This window comes from Siphateles boraxobius, unplaced genomic scaffold, assembly GCF_051911475.1.
Source record: "Siphateles boraxobius isolate OS27281-9 unplaced genomic scaffold, OSU_SipBor_1 22, whole genome shotgun sequence".
Taxonomy (NCBI): domain Eukaryota; kingdom Metazoa; phylum Chordata; class Actinopteri; order Cypriniformes; family Leuciscidae; genus Siphateles; species Siphateles boraxobius.
This window is the reverse complement of record NW_027508833.1, coordinates 1,702,364-1,723,544: the sequence shown is the minus strand read 5'-3', so window position 1 is coordinate 1,723,544 and position 21,181 is coordinate 1,702,364. Positions and strand designations below refer to the sequence as shown.

The following is a 21,181-nucleotide window of genomic DNA, read 5'->3' as shown; positions in this document are numbered from 1 at the left end:
AATGGGAGTAATATTTGCCAACATTTTAATACTAATATATGATATTTCATAGGAATACTGATATATAATTTCTTTCCATATTCACTTATTGTGTCTCCTAAAATGCCTGATAAACATGCTTTAAGTCCTGGTGTCTCTACAGTGCACATGTATGAAATCAATGCACTGTTTTGGAACAAAAAGTCATATTTGGATTAGAAACCCCTTAACATTTTCCTGAGATATAACAAACAATTTGAAAATGAGTCAGATTTAAATAGTATATACATTAAGATACACATTTGATAGGCCTAAATGTGCTCTTTACTAGACATCCAGACATGCTCTCAATGAAGTTCACCTAAATATAATGTCCACTTCAGTGGACAAAAGTCTATTCCTGAGACCCAGGAGGATACTGTAGCTAAAGTGACGAGTGTCTTAAAAGTCATAGCCAGTAGTGAGACTCATGATGCTGTATTATTCTGCTGGTTAAAAATGTATCATTATGCACTAGAGCTTACAGTGTGTTGCTGGCCTCGGGCGGAAACCGCTACTTTTCGGGGAAATGGAGAAAAAAAACGGTGTATTTTTAAAATAATTAAACACTGCGTTGTCAAAGTTGATATTGAGGCTTTTTATGGTCAGACACTGCATTGCCCTGAATATACAAACAATCTATTACATTTTATCGCCCCTGCTTTCAGCCCTCTGCCCATCCCTCTAGATTCCTCCCAAAATCTGAGAGAGAGAGAGAGAGAGAGAGAGTTGGCCTTGTCTGTGGGCCTGCTAACCAACGCTCTCTATTTTTATTTGGGGTGGTTAACAGCATGCTGTGGACTCCAGAGCCAGAGGCTGTGCTGGATGTCCCGGCCTTCCCAGCATAGCTAAATCTGAACTCGCTGAGGTTAGAATAGCAGCTGGGATGCTGGGTGAAACAGTCGAGCACCCTCCAAAATCCCACAGAAGTAGGAATAACTCTGGGCGTATCATCGTTTGATATCTTTCATCTTTAAAACTTTCATCAGAGCGTGTTTGATCACAGATTGATCGAATGCAGAATACACGAAAAGAAAATTGTTTGGTGACAGTGCTGTCTTTATGTACAGGTGCTTTTCATTGCATTCCAGCGACTGGATAACCATGAGACTAGGACACCTTCATGGGAGGCTCTGATAGAATGTCCATAACACAGCAAAATTCCAAAAGAACATTTCTATAAAAGGTAATGGAATGCACCTAAAAGCTTTGGCAAAGTGTACAGCGCACGTCACAGATTACTTTGGCTCTGTTTCCGTAAGCAGATATCAAAATGTTATCAGGAATAACCCCAAAGTTGTTATTGCGTTCAACAGCTTAATGAGACAATTTTTAAATAATATTGAAGATACTTTCCATATAAGAAATACAAGATCAGAAGAAATTTGGTCTGGTAGATCAACATGATGATAGACTTCATAATTTATTCATTATTTATAGAATGGTGTTTGTGACCGTAGATCAATACTTCTTTAAAAGGACGTTTACGAAGAATGTAAGCAGACAAACCTCCTTTATTGGTAAAAACTTTAGGGCATTAGTTTGTGAGTTCATGGATGTCTGCTAGCTATTTACCCATTATCAGTGTTTTCTTCCAAAGTTTTGTTTGTATTTATTTTCTTTTAGTGGTAAACTAAAAGAAAAAAGTAAACTCTATGGTATGATTATGAAATGCATTACATTAGTGATGGACAACTATAATTATATGCAAGGAGTTCAGAATGCAGTAATGCAGTTTTTATTTACCTGCAGCTTAAGCCTGTTATACAAGATATTGTTGTTTGACTTATTTAAGAATCAATATTTCAGATTAGTTATATTTTTAAATATGAATTACTTCACTCTCTCAACTTCCCAAGCAGTGTTGTCCTTTAATAAATCTAGCTTATATTTGATTAAAAATAATAATTTAAATATCATTCTGAATAGCATTTATAGAAATGTAAAAGTATAAAACTTAGATTTAACAGCTGTTGTTGGTAATATACTTTCTAAATGCTGACACAAATAAAAGACATGATGCAAACATGCAAATATGGATATTTTATAAGTGTTTTGACACAGTCTAAGAAATGTAGACATAAAGATAATTTACACTGCATGTATAATCATTTAGAATGCCTTCTGGATCAGTGGTTTAATTGGCTATTGTGTTAAATACTATATATATATATATATATATATATATATATATATATATATATATATATATATATATATATATATATATATATTTTGTATGGAGCTCTAACAAGATGATGTGTGACCATTCACATCATGTAGCAAAACATGAAAAGGTGAAGCAGGAGAGAAAACTGAAGTGCTCGCATCACAAAGAGCTTTCGTGTGTATAAACAGGTTCTTCAACATCAATGTTTGCATGACATTTCTGGCTCATTTACTCTTGTGTCTCTTCTGTCTCTTTCTGAGAACACCAACACAAAACTTAAAACATTTCATAATGTTGAATCGTAAGTCAAATGAACATACAGAGGATTAAAGAGATGCATATCTCCAATGTTAGTCTCATCTGTCATAAACCATCTGTCAGTCTCATCAATTTAGACAAAACGCGTCTCATCTTGTGTTGTTTTGTTAGAACTTCCAGTAAAGTCACCAAACAACAACAGTTTTGCTTTCACTTCTTGACACCTTGTGAAAAATGAACCTGCAAAATGCCAGGGTTGTCACATGACAAAACTCTCTGCAACAGATCTCAGCATGCCCTGATGGAAATAGTCAAGGTGTTAAACTCACATAAACTCTGAGCATCATTAAACTGTGTTGCAGTCGAGACGAGTTCGTTCGAGTCTAAATCCAGACCAAGACCTGTTTCGAGCCCAAGTCAAGATAGACAACGGAAGTGGGTCAAGTCAGAGTACAAAAGCTCCCGAAATCATGCATGGCAAGACCAAAAATGTATATCTGAAAATCAGGTAGATGCTGAACGCAGACTTTATTAGCACATCAAACAGAAAAGACTGGAGGTGAGCTGAATCTGAAAGAGGTGTCAGACCGGGAAGGGTCAGACCAGAGAGAGTCTGTACAGTGATCAGGTCCAGGAAAAGTCAATAGAGGAGTCAGACAGGCGAGAAGGTCACCATGAGGCAAACAGGAACATAAACAGGACAAATCAGGAGCAAGGTCAACGGCTAGAGGTCAACACAGCAATCAGTGCCAAGGGATATTCCATCAACCAGAACCAGGGACAAGAGCGAGAGTCAGTACTGGGACGGGCAGTCCATTGACCCGCTTGTTCTGGAGAGAACAGAAACCACAGCGCTGACTGGACAGAAGACTGCAGGAGTGTACAGGAGAATATCAGGATATTACTTCATGACTTCAAGCTTTAGAGAGGATGTTAAAGGGGTGGTTTACTGCTTTTTTTCTTTGCATGACTGTGGTTATGGGGTGCAATATAGCATGTCTTCATGTTTTTTTGTTTTTTTAAAGCCTTATTTTTCATAAATTTCACCTTTATTGGAAGCCGCTAACTCCTCTGTCATTTGAACGACCGGTTGACTTCCTGATTCTATGAAACCACTCCCTCAGAAACAGGCAATGGGCTCAGATTGGTTAGCTGGGCCGCTGTGTTGTAATTGGCTAAACTGCGTAGTGCACGTTGTCCGGAAACTTCACGCCCATTACCTTTACAGGTGAAAGCTGCATGTGCTCCGGTCAAATATAAATAATGGTGTCAATACTGCCGTCTCAGTTTGAGCCAGAATCAGACCCAGAAAGCGGCAATGAAGAGAATCAAGCAGAACCTCCCCAAACACGGCTCTTACAAAACATTTCTGAATGGTACATTTTTTAATCATTATTATTCTATTCTACTATTATTATTATATATTATTATATAATGTATAATAATAATTTCGATACGCTGTTACTTGAAAATGCTACTGCTGTGCTTTTTAGCTTTTGAGATACGGTTTTCTCCTGATTAAATATTTAATATAACTGAATAAATGACTGAGTAATACCGTTTTTTAAAGTTATTGTTTTATGGATATAATGAACAACTGTTTATCTATTCAAAAAACATAGTTTACTCAGTGTATCGTTTTCTTTAGGTGTACATGTGGCAACTGTGTTAAAATGCCAACGTGAAAACATCTGATAACAGCAGCTGAAGTTTTCTGTTGCAATTACATATCATTTTTTGAACTTTATACACGTTTGTCTTATACACACAAAATAGCAAAGAACTAACTAGCTACAAACAGCGTTGGCATTGGTTTACGTTCTTGAGAAATTACGTCATAAAGTATACATGGAAAATACATTTACAAAATTAGTACATAATTTCAAATTCAGGTCCAAAATGTTTGTACGCATTTGTCATAGACACACGAAATAGAATAACTAAGTGGCTACTAAAGCCAGCGCTGGCATTTGTTTACGCCCTTGATAAAAACTAAACAGCTGTCTAAAATTATACATGCAAATACATTTAAAATTATTAAGTCTTACTTACTGGTTGTGGCCCAACAACTGTTGCCTCTGGTTTTAAAGTTGGAACTGCTTCATGCTTTAGTAACAGTTTGTTGTTGAATCCGACATTGAATTCGTGGAGATTCTGGAAGCTGTCTTCCATAAAATGACGATGCAGTGCTGAAGTGCCAACTAGCCTCTCCCTATGGAGGATCCCTATACCACTCTACAGATAAAGCGTTGTGTATTTTTCGGTTCGCGTACCTACCCAAAGTGATAAGATAAAATAAAATTCTGCATCAAAATTTATAGACAAGTAGTTTGTTTAGGCATGGTTTGTAAGGAATTACAAACATGCACACATATATTCAAACGCACATAACTATAGAATCAATTCTTAATGCACATGTGAACGCAATCATCGTCTATCACAGGTTCACGTTTAAAGTCTGTTTAGAGAGAACGGTGTCGTCTTAGCGGCCCCTAATTTAATAACAAATGATCATTTAGACAGAAGTGAATCAATCAAAACTAACTTTAGCTGGAAAAAACATTTTTCAAGAACCACTATAAAACCAAACCAATCTCTGTTACCTTAAATTATATGTTTATCTCTGTAAAGCTGCTTTGAAACAATCTACATTGTTAAAAGCGCTATATAAATGAGGATGACTTGACTTGACTAAAATGCGCAGCACAGAGAGCTAAATCAAGATTGTAATTTTCTGGAACATAATCAAACATAAATTGTATCTATTGTTGACGAACTACAGCGTCCGTAGGAAGCCCGAACACAGAAGACCTGACAGCTGGGTGAAAATAACACACTTTCGACGGCATGGCTACTGATCTCCATTATAACTCTTCATCTTCGATAAAGAAATATGGCCATGGCCCCTTTTTTCAATATTCCGGAGGGAGTGTTGATTATGGATTAGTTACGTATAAAACCCGGGAAGTATCTCGTTGTAGTCCCATTCGAGTCGTTTTTGTAGGCATTAAACTTCCTGATTTTTAAAAGACGATATCTCTGCTCACGTTGAACTTTCAGCGCAGCAACTTTGCAGGTACTGTTCATGCACCAACAGCAACATTACACACTATTTAAAATGAAAAAAGTGAAATCGCAATCAACCACTGACGGACACAGAATCCTTCATGCTCGTGTACACACTGTGTGTGTGTGTGTGTGTGTGTAACACTCTTTCTGCTCTGCCCCTTTAACTCTATTATTACTAAAATCACACAGTGCCACCTGTCGTGACAGAGGGAATGTGCAGGTGCATCAAGGTATAACAGCAAAGGTGTTTACAGTTGAAAGGCTTAATAGTCACATTCAAATTTATAAACCGAGCTCATTATTTTCGTGAAAGAAAATGTCTATAGTAAGCTATATAGAAACAGTAAATTAAAAAAAAAAAAAAAAACACAATTTACAGATTTTTAAATTCTCAAAAAAATGAATAGAACTGTATAAAAAACTGTTCATCATTATTCATAAACAACTTTAAACAACATGTTGCTGATAGATTAATTATTTATGACCTCACATTAATAGGGAATATTTTCAATTTATTAAATATTGAACATATGATCAAATAATGTAATTACATTGCAGGACTGTTTACAGCATCTAAAAATAAAATGTCTCTATAAATATTAAAACAATGAATTAATGTAAGCAATAGGTTACAATAGAGGGATCAAGCTTCATGAATTGTCTTTACTGGCATACAGTGAGATTAGTTTGTGTTTATCTGTTCATCACATGCATTTGACTAGCCTGGTTAAAACCAAACCCTTCTCAGTCGTAACTCAGTCTGGGGAAGGTTCATTCACAGCTCATTTCCAAAAGGGCGTCACCAACGGACGTCACTCAAATGCCTCTGTAAGCATAGCATAGACCTTAAAACCAATCAGATCGATCGTCATCTTGTAAACCCGCCTCAACGTTTGTGATTGGTGCCTCGATTTGGAAAGATTGGAAATGATCTTGAATGGGCTCTTCGCCAGACTAACTTGCAGAGCAAATCTAAATTTGCCGGCAGTTCGTCTGGGTTTTCCCAGGCTAGCATTTGACATAATATCCTGAATCTTCACTGTTTATTTACACTCAATTCAAAAATGTTGTTGTTTTTTTTTGTCAGACTCATATCTCAGTGTGTTATAATGTTGAACATAATTAAAATATCATCACAAAATATTAGCATCTTGAAAGAACTGACACCCGTCTGTTTTACTGAAATATCTATTTTTTCACATGTTGAGGTTAGGCTCCCTAGGCTATAGGCTACATGACATGCGGAAGAATATAGTGGCCACAATATTTGACTAAAACTAAAACATTAATGCATTTGGCAGATGCTTTCATCCAAAGAGATTTATATTAAATTCAAGGTATACAATTGATATGTTCATGCATTCCCTGGGAATCGACCCCAGACCTTGGTGTTGCTAGTGCCATACACACTTGTGACTGAATAACAGTAGCCTAATGTTTGCTCAAACACTATTGCACATTAAATTTGCTATAGCTTAAACATTTATACTTACAATGAATTTATGAAAAGAGTTAAACCCTTTTTCATCAAGGCTCACTTTGAGATTGCAGGTCGCAGCACTGTTATGAAAACAAACTAATTAAGAAGAATTAAAAATGAAGGAAGACTGCAGTGCATCATGGGAAATTAGGGGTTGAAGTTTATCTTAAACTACTGAGTTATTAGCGAGGTCATTTGGTTATTAGTAAGCTTGAAGGATTGCTTAATGCCATGTCAGAGCTGAAAGGTATTTTCTTGGCAAGAAAATTACTCAATCAGCCAAATAAATACATATAGATGTACAAACCAGCCAGTAAGTTGCATTGGCAATGCCTGACAACATGTCACTTGATATAATTGATATTTGCTCCAATCAGACTGCAGGAAAGCAGTCAAGCACAGACTTCAGTGAACGAACAATGTAAGTCAGAGCATGAAAATGAATGAGAATTGGCTCTTTTAAAAGATTAAAGCAGCACTACAGCAGTAATAATTGTGTTTTATGCAGTCAAGTCACCTTTAATATAGAACTCACCATTCAAACACAGATCATATATTATGGGAGCCCGTCATAATACAGGTAATTATATGGATTTATTATTCAAATGTCTTCATTAAAAGGGTTAGACAGACATATCAGTTGAAATTGAAGATGTTGATCACTGAGATCTTCTCATTCAGGCTGTTTTTATCCACCAGCGGAGAAACTCCTTGAGATGAATGGGAATGCTAATGAACAGATCTCTCCTGCTGTTATAGAGCTCATAGAGATATATACCACATAAGATGGTCAAACGATGTTTAAATGGTTTTCTGTCATGTATTTATCTGATACACCACATTTGTAATGATATATTAGTGTTCCTGTACATTTGGTTAGTGCGACCTCTGCTGGTCACTATGAATGTTGTGTTTATCGTGCAATGTATAAGCCAAAATGAGTTTTTACGTGCATATGATAGTACGCATGGGTAGGTTAGGGTAGGTTTAGTAGTGGTAGTAGGGTACGTGCATATGATACGCTTGGGTAGGATTAGTCGTGTGGGGTGCGAGTGTATTAGCCTACACGCAATAAATGGCGTAGCCTATCAAATGCACACAAAAACTGCGTATCATATGCACGTAAAAACTCATTTTCGCGTATGTTACATTGCACGATAATACACAATGCTTGCAATAGAGACGCATTTATGTGAGAGCAAGATACAAAATAAAGTAGCAGTAAATTGGAGAGGAATCTCTCTCATCTAAACACTCGTGGTAATTTTGTATCATAAAGAGACAAAATTAAGTAACATTCTTAAATTGCAAAGATGAAAAGTGATCTCATAGGAATATGTTCAATAATAACGTTTTCCTGCTTATATCTCCTGTGAATCCCACAAAACATTTAACCATTTTGATCATGTTTAAAGTACCACCCCATTGTTTTAAACATCCAGGATACGCACACGAAAGGACCATTTTAAACAATAAACTGACACAAAGACAAATATATCATTCAATATACAATAAAATTTGAATGATCCTCCTTCTCCACGCTTGTAAACAATGGGACGGCCCTTCCGCCTATGTCCAGCGTGACCTTTCCAACGTGATCACGTAATGCCTGGAAATGAAAGAAAATGACCGATCGTTTCGCTAGATAAGACCCTACTCCTCAACTGGGATCTTGCAGAGCCCTTTGAAGCTCTTCAAAGTCCGTTGAAACTGCATTGATTTGGACTTCAACAATTGGTTACCGTTGAAGTCCATTGTGTGGAGAAAAATCCTATAATGTTTTCCTCGAAAAACTTCATTTCTTTTTGTTACGTTATGTGTATTTTTCCTCATGTTTTATGTATTTATATAAGATTTGTGTATGGGTTTTAGGTTACTGTTGATTCGATAACAGCCTGCCGGCGGTAATTGGATGATCAGCTGGCAGTCCTGTTTAAAAACCCCTCCTTCTCCGGTTGACAGAGAAGACTGTTGCGGCTTCGGGTCGGTCGCAATGGCGCGGACTTCCTGCCAGCCGTCAGATCAAACATAAATGTTGTCATGTTTCTTGTGGTTGTGTCATGTAGCGAGTGGTTATGTAGGAGAGACCTGCTCTTTTGTTTGGGGTAAATAGTCTTTTCCTATGTTTTTCTCGAAGAGCGTAGGTAGGGAAGTGTTGTTGTAGTTTCTTTCTTTTCTTTTTTTTTGTGTTAGGTTAGTTACATCGCCTTTTTATTTTTGTTAGATTGGGGCTTTTGTTTGTTATTTTGGGCCTTGGGTCTCTCTGACGAAAATGCCACTCTTTTGAGTTATATTGCTTTACTCCGTCTTCTGTGGATTAATTATAACTTTATTTTATTATTATTATTAGTATTATTATTCTTTTTTGTTGTTGTTTGGACCAGTGGTCCCCATTGATGAATGTGGTTTAAACTCTTGCTATCTTTTTCTGTGATAACTCTTAAATACAATAAATCTTGTTATAATTTATGTTGTTTATCTTCTTTGGTTCTTTCCTTTGGTCTGACGGCCTTGCTGGAAGCCTGTCGCATTTCTGCAGACTTCAACTTATTGCGTCTCATCCCTAGCGGACGTAATAAAATGGGGGCTCGTCCATTTCATCTGATTCGTTTGTAAGTGAGTCCATAATTTGCCTTGCTGGTGAGTACTTATTTTATTGTCTGATTGGTGGATTTTGTTATTCTGAATATGGAGTTTAGTATTGACACTTTTAAACAATCGCCTACGGTAGAGGCTTTACAAACCTGTCGTAAATCTAACTTAATTCTTCTCGCAGATTATTATGAGATATCTATATCTAAAGTAGCCTCTAAACAAGTTATCCGAGATGTGATACAGGAGAATTTGGTGTCAGATGGGGTGTTGAAGGTCTAAGCTGCTTATGCGGCGGACGAGTTAGGAACGGAGACTGTTAAAAATCCAATGTTAGAGCCAAGTCCATTGGTGGGTTTAAATACAACGGACCTTAAATTGGCGATACGACTTAAATAACTTGATTTGCAAGTTAAGCAACAGGAACATGATACTCAGCTTTTGCGCTTTAGACAGTGCGAACATGAGGCGCGCCGCGTTTCCACGGTGCCGCTCAGTGCACCACAACCTTCAATGACGTCTGTCCCCAGGGTTCCTTCTATTTCTCCTGCTTCACATTCTCCTGGTACGGGTGAATTTGGTATTAGTAGACAGATTCGTTTAGTTCCTTAATTTCGAGAAACGGAGATTGATTCGTACTTCAGTGCGTTTGAGCGAATCGCAGTCATGTTGCAGTGGCCAAGAGATATTTGGTCACTCTTGCTACAGTGTAAACTAACTGGTAAAGCTCCAGAAGTCTGTGCTGCTTTGTCTATTGAGGAGAGTTTAGATTATGATGTTTTGAAGGCATCGGTGCTTAGGGCATACGAGCTTGTTCCTGAAGCATACCGTCAGAAATTTCGTGGTCATTTAAAAGCCACCAATCAGACATTTGTTGAATTTTCCCGTGAAAAGGGATTTTTTTTTTTGATAAATGGTGCCAGTCCAGCAGGGTAAATGATTATGAGCAACTTCGCGAGCTTAAGTTATTGGAAGATTTCAAAACAACCTTACCAGACAAGATTGTTGTATATCTGAAATAGCAAAAAGTAAACACGCTCGCACATGCCGCTCTTTCAGCTGACGAATTCGTATTGACTCATAAAAATGTTTTTGTTTCGTCTGTGCGTCGTGAATTTTCCCAATTTGAAAAGAGTTCGAAGAATTTAACAACTGCGATGTCGAGTCAGGGTGAATTACGTGAGTGTTTTTATTGTCGTGAAATTGACCACCTCATTGCTGGTTGTCTAGTTTTAAAAAAGAGAAATCAGTCTGTTAATAAGGTTATGACTTTATCTTGTGTTTGTGTTATAATAAGTTATCTAGTTTACTGTATTGTCATTTTCCACTTTTCACGTGCCCAGCAACAGTTAGACCAATCAGCAATCCCCTTTGTTTCTCCACCAATCAGATAGTATCCACTAGCGTAATCCCTAACTATTGTCATTATGCACGTAACTTTCATCGGAGACACTCGCTCCATCTCCGATCCTGTATCTAGAGGGAAATATCTCTATTCTTCAGTTCTGCTTCATGCGTCCATGAGAATGTGAGTTTATGTAAATATTGTTGTCTGTTCCTTGCTTAGATTAATGTAGTATGTGTACTATTGCTTACATTTACTTTGCCTATCGATGTATGCATTATTGGAGCTAAATAACCAAACCAAATTTAGACTACATGATAGTTTCACTTCTTTGATGGTGTTTAGAGCGATTTCACTATGTTTATTTTGGATGTGCGCATCGTAGGCTTTAACTTTGATCACGCAACACCGGCGTGCGCTCTCTGCATGTTTTTCGGATGTGGCGCGATTTAACCCCTTCTCGGCCAAATGTTATAGTTTATTCTTTTTGGTGGTTTTCAGCCATTCAGGCGGTTTAATCATTTATGTATGTGCAGTTCAAGACAGTATTGTATGTGCCATTTGTATATGTACCAGTCGTATAGTATTTCACACTTTTGAGACATGTTTATTGTTATATTATAGCCTATTCATTGTAGTGATTTAGAAATCTTCTTTTCATACCTCAGTTGCATTTATTGTTACAATTGTGTATGAATAATTATTATTCATGAGTCCATCCTTTTTGTTTGTTTTAGAAACCATGAACGAAACTCCCATCTATATAAAACTGTTTCATTAAAGAGTGGCATGAGAGTGTAAAAGTCGTCTTCATTATTGTTCTGACCGGACAACCTGGGGAGATTGAGGATTTTGTATCAACCCTAAGTACAGTCCTTCTCAGAGGTCACAAGTTTGGGTCTCCTTCCCGACACCTCCTTTATATGGTCCTTCGAGCCGGATCTTCAGTTTCCTCAGCTCTACAATGGATCACACTCGTCCGCGCCGTGATATCCGCCGGCCTCGCTACCTCGATGACTTCCTGGTGAATATCCCGCCACGTCGACTTTCTTCTCTCACACTCCATGGCCACTCCAACGAGGGAGCAGCTTTTCAACCTCCTGCTCCAGTCATCACTCCAGATCAAGTTGGACCTGCGCCTCAGAACCTCAGCTCCGAAGCAGTCATGTCAGCTTTGCAGGAAATGAAAGAGGAAAATAACCAGCTCAGGTGTGATATGCAAAGCCTCTTCAATTCTCTCTCTCTGAGATCAGCGCCTCAGCCTCAACACCTCAATCCAAGGCATTCTAGTCAGTTTGAGGACAGCTCCACTTCATATATGCCTTATCAACTTCCTGAGAGAACATCCACTCCTAATCGCAATATTCAAGCAGTAGTGGATGATCTTCCGCCCTGGCCTGACGCTGTACCAATTCCTCTCTGGAGCGAGCCTCTACCTCCTCCACCTCAAGCTGACGTGCCGCTACCGCCTCCGCCGCCTCCGGTGTCATATTTACCTTCATATGAGGCAGGGATTCAGTCCACTCCAGCGTATGTAGAGCCGTATACTCTCCCTTACAATACATACTCTGTGGAGGGGACATACAGAGGGCCAAAGCCGGACATTCCATGTTTCACACATGATGATCCACGTCAATATGCCCGCCTCAAGATAGCGCTTGACAACCTCTTGCCCAGAGATGCAACTGAGCGGTTCAAATACCAAATACTAGTTGATCACCTCAAGTTCGAAGACGCGCTCCTTATTGCAGACTCCTACAGTAATAGTCCAACTCCCTACTCGAAGACAATGGCCTCACTGACTGAAATGTATGGGCAACCTCACAAACTAGCCCTGCAGCGCATCAATGAAGTCCTGGCCGAGCCTCCAATCAGGAGTGGGGACAGTCGAAGTTTTCGCCTCTTCGGCCTCAAAGTCAGAGCTCTGGTCGGTATGTTGGACCAACTAGGCAAGGAGGGCAAGGCTGAGCTGGATTGCGGGTCACACACTTCACGACTTCTGTCCAAGTTGCCGCATGAACTCAGAGCGCAATTCAAGCGTTACATAGACCCCATCCGCACTCCGATGCCTACTTTGGTGCACTTCTCTAATTGGCTTGAATACGAGGTTCGCGTTCAGGATGAGGACTATCAACCTTACCATTCACGGTCTCCACGAGACGAACACCAGAGATGCTTCAAGCCCAAGTTGCAGAAGTCCAGTGCACGCCCTACCACCGTTTTGCTTGGCTCTGATCCTTCTCCTAAGTCACCTGAGTCTGCATCACAAGTTCGACCTCACGTCAGCACTAAACTTGAGAAACCTAAGAAGTATTGCCCCTTTTGTGACAATATTCAACATTACTTCAATCAGTGTCCAGAGTTTAAGAAGTTTTCCACTGATCAGAGAGTGTCATGGATCAAAACTGGCATGCGCTGCTGGAGATGTGGCAGAAATCACCTTGCTGCTCAGTGCTATCTCAAGGCTAAGTGCCAGCAGTGTAATCAGACACACCTTGATATACTGCATGAGGTCAACACTTCTGCAACAAAATCAGCCCATTCAACAGCAGCGATTGGACAACCAGCTACCTATTACCTTGATCCAGACCTTAGGAGTAGCTGTGTATTGCTGAAGATGGTCAAAGTTCTTCTCCACAATGGCAAACACAGACTAGAGACGTACGCCATTCTCGACGATGGCTCTGAACGCACCATTTTGCTTCACAATGCCGCTCAAAAGCTACATCTCAAGGGACAGAGTGAGGATTTGGCGCTCAGAACTATCCGTCAAGACGTCAAGACTGTTTCAGGAAAGTCAGTGTCATTCTCCATATCCTCATCTGCCCACCCTCAGAAACAATTTCGCATCCACGGAGCCTTCACTGCAGCAGGGCTTGGCCTTTCCAAGCATTCTCATCCCGTTGAGGCCCTACGGAAAACGTATCGTCATCTGAGAGGCCTACCGCTACAATCAATCAGCCAAGCGCAGCCACTTCTCCTCATTGGTTCAGACTACCCCCATCTTCTCTCTCCAGTTGAGCCTGTGCACCTAGGTCCACCAGGGGGCCCCGCAGCATTGAAAACTCGTCTCGGCTGGACTCTGCAAGGGCCTGCCAAAGTCCTGCTGCACCAGACCTCCACCCCCCAGTGTCTACATATTAGCACTCCCACTTCCTCTACTGACCTTCTCAGTCACGTGTCCAGATTATGGGAGATGGACATTCTTCCCTATCGGAATGAAAAGCTCATCACCAGGTCAAAACAGGATAATGCGGCCATCAAACTGCTGGAGGAGAAGACAGTCAGAGTTAACATCGACAACGTGCAGAGATACGCCACCCCACTGCTCTGGAAGGAAGGTCTTCCTCCTCTCAGTTCCCCTAAGGAAGCTGTCCTGAGTCACCTACGAGGCACAGAGAGTCGTCTCGCCAAAGACCCAGTCAAGGCTGCATCATACAGCCAAGAGATCAATAAATTGGTGGATTCGGGTTACATCAAGAAGCTCACATCACCTGAAGATCAGAGCAGGCAATCATGGTATATCCCACATCACATGGTCCATCACAATGGCAAAGACCGCATCGTCTTCAACTGCTCATTCACCTTCCAAAACACCAGCCTGAATGAACATCTACTTCCAGGGCCAACCCTAGGTTCCAGTATCCTTGGTGTCCTGCTCCGTTTCAGGCAATATCCCACTGCGGTGAGCAGCGACATTAAGGGCATGTTTCATCAGGTCCGCCTCCTGTCTGAGGATCAGCCCTTCCTACGCTTCCTCTGGAGGGACATGAACCGCAGCAGCAAGCCTGACGTCTACCAGTGGCAGGTGCTCCCTTTCGGCACCACCTGCAGTCCCTGCTGCGCGACCTTTGCCCTCCAAAGGCACGTCATTGAGCACAGCAGTCTTGATGAAGATACTCGGCTTTCAGTGGAGAACTGTTTTTATGTAGACAATCTTCTTCAAAGTTTCCCATCCATCTCAGAAGCAAAGCAGCTTGTCTGCAAACTTCAGACTCTGCTCCAATCAGGTGGCTTTGAGCTGCGTCAGTGGGCCACCAACGTTCCAGACATCATCAGTCATCTGCCACCTGAACTCAAATCCGAGAGCAGAGATCTGTGGCTATCAATGGAGGGTGCAGATCCCCCAGAACGGACCCTCGGGCTGCACTGGCACTGCAGAACAGATACTCTCACCTATCGCCTTCGCCACACAAAGCAATCTGAGCCCACGATGCGCAACATTTACAGAGTCCTAGCTCAACAATATGACCCTCTAGGGCTGCTCATTCCCTACACCACTCGGGCCAAAATCCTGGTGCAGAGCCTCTGGGGAAAGAAACGGGACTGGGACGATCCTCATCTTCCTGAGGATCTGCTCCAGCTGTGGCAGACGTGGGTGAGTGAACTTCCATTACTTCCTAACATTACTGTTAAACGTTGCTATGTCCACTTAGACACTGACCTCCCAGCGGCCTCCCAGAGCCTCCACATTTTCTCAGATGCTTCAGAGAGGGCCTACGGATCGGTCGCCTACCTGCGTACTGTCAGCGCCGATGATAATGTCCAGGTAGCGTTCCTAGCGGCCCGTTCCCGTGTTGCTCCTGTCCGCCAGCAGTCCATTCCGAGGCTGGAACTCTGCGCTGCCCACCTCGGAGCTCAGCTTGGTGCAGTCCTGAAACGAGAGCTCACAGTCTCCATCTCCTCCGTCACCTACTGGACCGACTCCACCACCGTATTGGCTTGGTTGCTGTCTCCTTCCTGCCGCTACAAGGTGTTCGTTGGTGCCAGAGTTGCGGATATCCAGGAATTAACTGAGAGCCGCTCATGGCGCTATGTCCACTCCAGTGAGAATCCTGCTGACGATATAACTCGCGGACTGACCCTCTCACAGATCGAGAGTCACAGCCGCTGGAGATCTGGACCTGCCTTCCTTCATGAAAGGGAGTCAACCTGGTCTTCCTGTCCAGACATTACATGCCCTGATGATTCAATAGAGCTGCGTAAAGCCAAGTTCTGTGGCGTCATCTCTACTCCCCCTCATCCAGCTTTACCTGACACTAGCCAGTTTAACAGCTTCCAAGAGCTACTGGAAGCCACAGTTCGAGCATGTCACGGGGCGGCCACAGACTCTAAACCCACAGCTGAGTCTTTCAGACAAGCTGAACTCTCTCTCTTCAGACAAGTGCAAAGTGACTGTTTTCCAGAGGAGTTTGCTCTCATCTCCTCCCAAAAGCCCATTCCATCCAGCAGTAGGCTTATCACTTTGGCCCCAGAATACGACCCAGGGACTCAGTTAATCCGTGTCGGGGGCCGACTAAGACACTGTGAATCCCTCAGTTCAGACAATTTGCATCCCTTCGTCTTAGACCCTCATCATCCCATCACAAAGTTGATCATTGCTGATTACGACAGCAAGCTTGCACATCCAGGCCCTGAGAGAGTCTTCGCCGAGCTACGCAGAAGGTTTTGGATCTTGCGAGGCAGAGAGGCTATCCGCAAACAGCAACACCGCTGTCCAGAGTGCCGCAAGTGGCGCAGCCAACCCATTATCCCCAAAATGGCCGACCTCCCGCCTTCCAGTCTAAGGTTACACCATCCAGCTTTCTACTCAACTGGTATGGACTGCTTCGGTCCTTTCGTCATTAAAATAGGGAGGCGCAATGAGAAGCGATGGGGCATAATATTCAAATGCCTCACCACACATGCAGTGTACCTAGATCTGTTGGCCAGCATGGACACTGACTCGTTCCTCATGAGTCTACGCCGTTTCATCTCCAGACGGGGAAAGCCTCACGAATTGCTGTCCGATCAAGGTACAAACTTTAAAGGTGGCAGCTCAGAACTTCAAGAGGCCTTCAACTCCCTTGCCCCAGCTCTGCAGTTACAACTCGCTAGCCAGCAAATCCATTTCCGCTTCAACCCACCTAGTGCCCCTCATTTTGGTGGTTCCTGGGAGCGAGAAATCCGCACCATCAAGTCAGCGCTGCATGCCATACTGGGATCACAAACGGTCACCGAGGAGGTCCTCAGAACCATCCTTACAGAAGTGGAGAGCATTATCAACTCCAAACCGCTTGGTTACACCTCTTCTGATGTGGCAGACCCAGATCCAATCACTCCAAATGTGCTGCTGATGGGGCGGCTGGACCCATCTACTCCGCAGGTTGTTTACTCAGGGACAGAGCTCCTCAGTCGCCGCAGATGGCGACACTGTCAGGTCTTAGCGGATCAGTTTTGGATTCGTTTTATCAGAAACTACTTACCATCTCTCCAGATCCGCTCCAAATGGCAACAAGACCAAGAGGACATCCGTATTGATGACATTGTTCTTGTTGTTGATCAGCAGCTTCCGCGTGCCTTGTGGCTTGTTGGCAAAGTCACAGACGTTTTCCCTGGATCTGACGGCAGGATTCGTGTTGCTCAGATCCAGATCAAAGACAAATCCTACACCAGACCTGTCGCCAAACTCATCAAGCTGCCTGCACTTCCTCGAGACATTTCTGACTGATTCATGTTCAACTTTGCTACCCAAAGTTGGGGGCGGCTGTTAATAAGGTTATGACTTTATCTTGTGTTTGTGTTATAATAAGTTATCTAGTTTACTGTATTGTCATTTTCCACTTTTCACGTGCCCAGCAACAGTTAGACCAATCAGCAATCCCCTTTGTTTCTCCACCAATCAGATAGTATCCACTAGCGTAATCCCTAACTATTGTCATTATGCACGTAACTTTCATCGGAGACACTCGCTCCATCTCCGATCCTGTATCTAGAGGGAAATATCTCTATTCTTCAGTTCTGCTTCATGCGTCCATGAGAATGTGAGTTTATGTAAATATTGTTGTCTGTTCCTTGCTTAGATTAATGTAGTATGTGTACTATTGCTTACATTTACTTTGCCTATCGATGTATGCATTATTGGAGCTAAATAACCAAACCAAATTTAGACTACATGATAGTTTCACTTCTTTGATGGTGTTTAGAGCGATTTCACTGTGTTTATTTTGGATGTGCGCATCGTAGGCTTTAACTTTGATCACGCAACACCGGCGTGCGCTCTCTGCATGTTTTTCGGATGTGGCGCGATTTAACCCCTTCTCGGCCAAATGTTATAGTTTATTCTTTTTGGTGGTTTTCAGCCATTCAGGCGGTTTAATCATTTATGTATGTGCAGTTCAAGACAGTATTGTATGTGCCATTTGTATATGTACCAGTCGTATAGTATTTCACACTTTTGAGACATGTTTATTGTTATATTATAGCCTATTCATTGTAGTGATTTAGAAATCTTCTTTTCATACCTCAGTTGCATTTATTGTTACAATTGTGTATGAATAATTATTATTCATGAGTCCATCCTTTTTGTTTGTTTTAGAAACCATGAACGAAACTCCCATCTATATAAAACTGTTTCATTAAAGAGTGGCATGAGAGTGTAAAAGTCGTCTTCATTATTGTTCTGACCGGACAACCTGGGGAGATTGAGGATTTTGTATCAACCCTAAGTACAGTCCTTCTCAGAGGTCACAAGTTTGGGTCTCCTTCCCGACACCTCCTTTATACAGTCTTCAAATAGTCAGGCGCCTATGGCAAGCCGTATTAACATTAAATACTCCTTCCCGTACTAGTCATAAATCAGTTTTGACTAGTCATAATTCCAGTTCCAGATATCTCTTCTGCAATTTTGACTCGTTGTAATTGCAATTAAGATATCTACAATGTGATTGTGACTAGTCATAATATAATAATATGCATTGAAGATATCTGCAATGTTAATTTGACTAGTCATAATATGCATTACAGATATCTACAATGCTTTTGTGACTGGTCATATTCTTCCATTGACTTCAGTTGGAAAATATTTTCAGATATCTACAAATGAGTTTTGACTACTAGAAATTGTAAATAAACATATCTGTAAAAAATTTATTTCCGCTGGATTTCTAATTAGAGATAGGCCTATCTCAAATTATAATTTGCACTAGTGGCAATTCAATTAGAGATATCTCTAATTTAATCGTCACTAGTGCAAATTATAATTTGAGATATCTATAGTTCTTCCTAGTCATAATCAAATTGGAGATATCATTAATTCATCGTTTTTAAAGATATCCAAAAATACATATGTAGATATCTTTAAGTAATTTATTACTAGTCAAATTACAGTTGTAGATATCTTGAACTGGATTTTTGACTAGGCAAAACTTAATTAGAGATATCTTGAATTGGAACTCGTCCTAGTCAAAACTCATTTAAAGATATATTCAATTTAATTATAGATATCTCAGTCTGCTTTTTGACTAGGGAGGATCTTTCTTTGGAGATATCTGCATTCAGCTTTGTGACTAGGAAGAATTTCAGTGTAGATATCTTGAATGAACATTCAGACTAGTCGAAATTATTTTATAGATATCTTAATTGTGTACTCAAACCACCCCTTTGCTAAGCCCCGCCTTTTCTAACCATTTTTTCTTCGAGGAGCGCGCCAAAAAATCTCAGAACGGCAACGGCCTGACCTGGTTTTCAGGTAATAAAATTACTGCAAAAGTAACTGTGTAAGTTATTAACACTGGAATAGTAACTGCTTTATTTGCAAATCACGGGATTGTTTTGCATTGTCAATTAACCGTTTTCTAAGGTAAGTTGTCAGAGGATCGTAATCATCTCATTAGCCCCATAATAAATACGTTTATGTTTTTCATTTTGTCGTAATGTTTGATAAATGGTAATATCAAAGTGATATATCTGACAGAAGTGAACTGGTGTAGGCTATTTTTTAGATTTTATATGTTTATCCATGTTTAGGCCTACATATGGTCGGATTTGCTCCATGTAACGTTAGTCATTACATGTCAGTGGAAATGTCTTCGGATTTCGTGTAGGAACGAACGTAAACGAGTAGGAACGAACGTAAACGAGTAAGTTATTTATTGTAGCGTTTTGACCAATGTTAATAAAATAGCTATCTTGTTTGGCTCCATGCATCGTCATGTTCGATGCTGGTAATGTATAATTTTCTCTTATCTTTAAATATAAAAATGTGGCATATTGCTGCAAAGGTATGTGTTGGTGTAGGCAGTGAAGAATTCCACTTTGCAATGTACGTTACAGTAGCAGCTATGATCTGTTCTGTAGAGTGACCATTACGGGTCATTTCTACGTCTAAAATATCCAGGTTTTGTTTTCCTGTTGCTTACTTTAATGTCATAAGCTGATCGGTCTGTGCAGACATGATTCAAGACAGAAGCAAGTATGAAAACAGAAAAACAAAATCTTGATATTTTAGGCAATATTGAATTCCTGGCCAAGATGCGTTTGAGAAAACGTATGTTTACCGTATGTTCTTTTTTTCTAAAAGTTTTAAGCCAGTTATAAATTCTAATAGTTCTTGATTTGAATTAAAAATGTTTTTTTTAGAACAATGTGTATAAAGGACAAGATCCTTTTAACCAATGTCATTTGTAGAAAATAATATAATATGATTTAGGAACAAGAGGAATCAGTGATTGTTTAATCTGTATTTATGACATCTCCCTCCAAGGAGACAAACCTGGAGTCATTTAATCCACTTTAAACACGTGTATATTTAGTAAAACAATTATTTTAATAATTTTGACACGGCTTCAGCTTTTGACAATTCTGTACATGCTCATCCACACAAATCTATGTAATATTTAAGTTTAAATTTAATTTGGTTTATTATCACATTGTTTTCTGTCTTGCAATTTATTACGTATTTTTTAATTTTCTGTTAACTTTTTTTAAACTTTTTCTACCAAATGCAATGTTTCTCTCAGCCTACCATGTCATCAGATCAAGAGATGCCGCCAGCGATCTTTGACAGAGTTTTTAACAGCATCTCAAGAGCCAGACAGCAGCTCTCAGCTAACACTAATAACAACCTCCTTACTTCAACTAGACGCCTTTTCCGGCGTCAGGTCCAAGGACTTCACAGTAAGTCGGGCTTTGCTATGGTAGCCATTTGCATAATTAACAGTGATTTACCAATGTTTAAGATATTATTTAACTGTGTATTTTTGTGTATGCCAGGACCACCGGGAAGGCAAGAAAATTCTGTCTGGCAAATACACCTTTTCCTCCTCTCTGGCCCAGATATTGAGATTTTACCATCTACAACAGAGCTTGAACGGGTTGCGAACATGGGATTGGGTAAATAAATACTTGATACATAAGGATTTCAGATGTAACACAGTGTTATTTGAATTGTAATTCCAAAATAATTTTCAAAACCATTTTGTAACGGAGG

General features: G+C 40.4%; 1 long non-coding RNA gene across 2 annotated transcripts; it reads left to right on the top strand.

Annotated features, from left to right (window-relative positions):
- The first annotated feature begins 19,388 nt into the window (after window positions 1-19,388).
- On the top strand, window positions 19,389-21,181 carry LOC143746319 (uncharacterized). Of its 2 annotated transcripts, none has more exons than XR_013206487.1 (3): window positions 19,389-19,441; window positions 20,712-20,868; window positions 20,965-21,181. It is a non-coding gene; the product is annotated as an uncharacterized LOC143746319 (long non-coding RNA). The 2 variants fall into 2 exon arrangements; XR_013206488.1 differs by having other exon boundaries at window positions 19,423-19,552.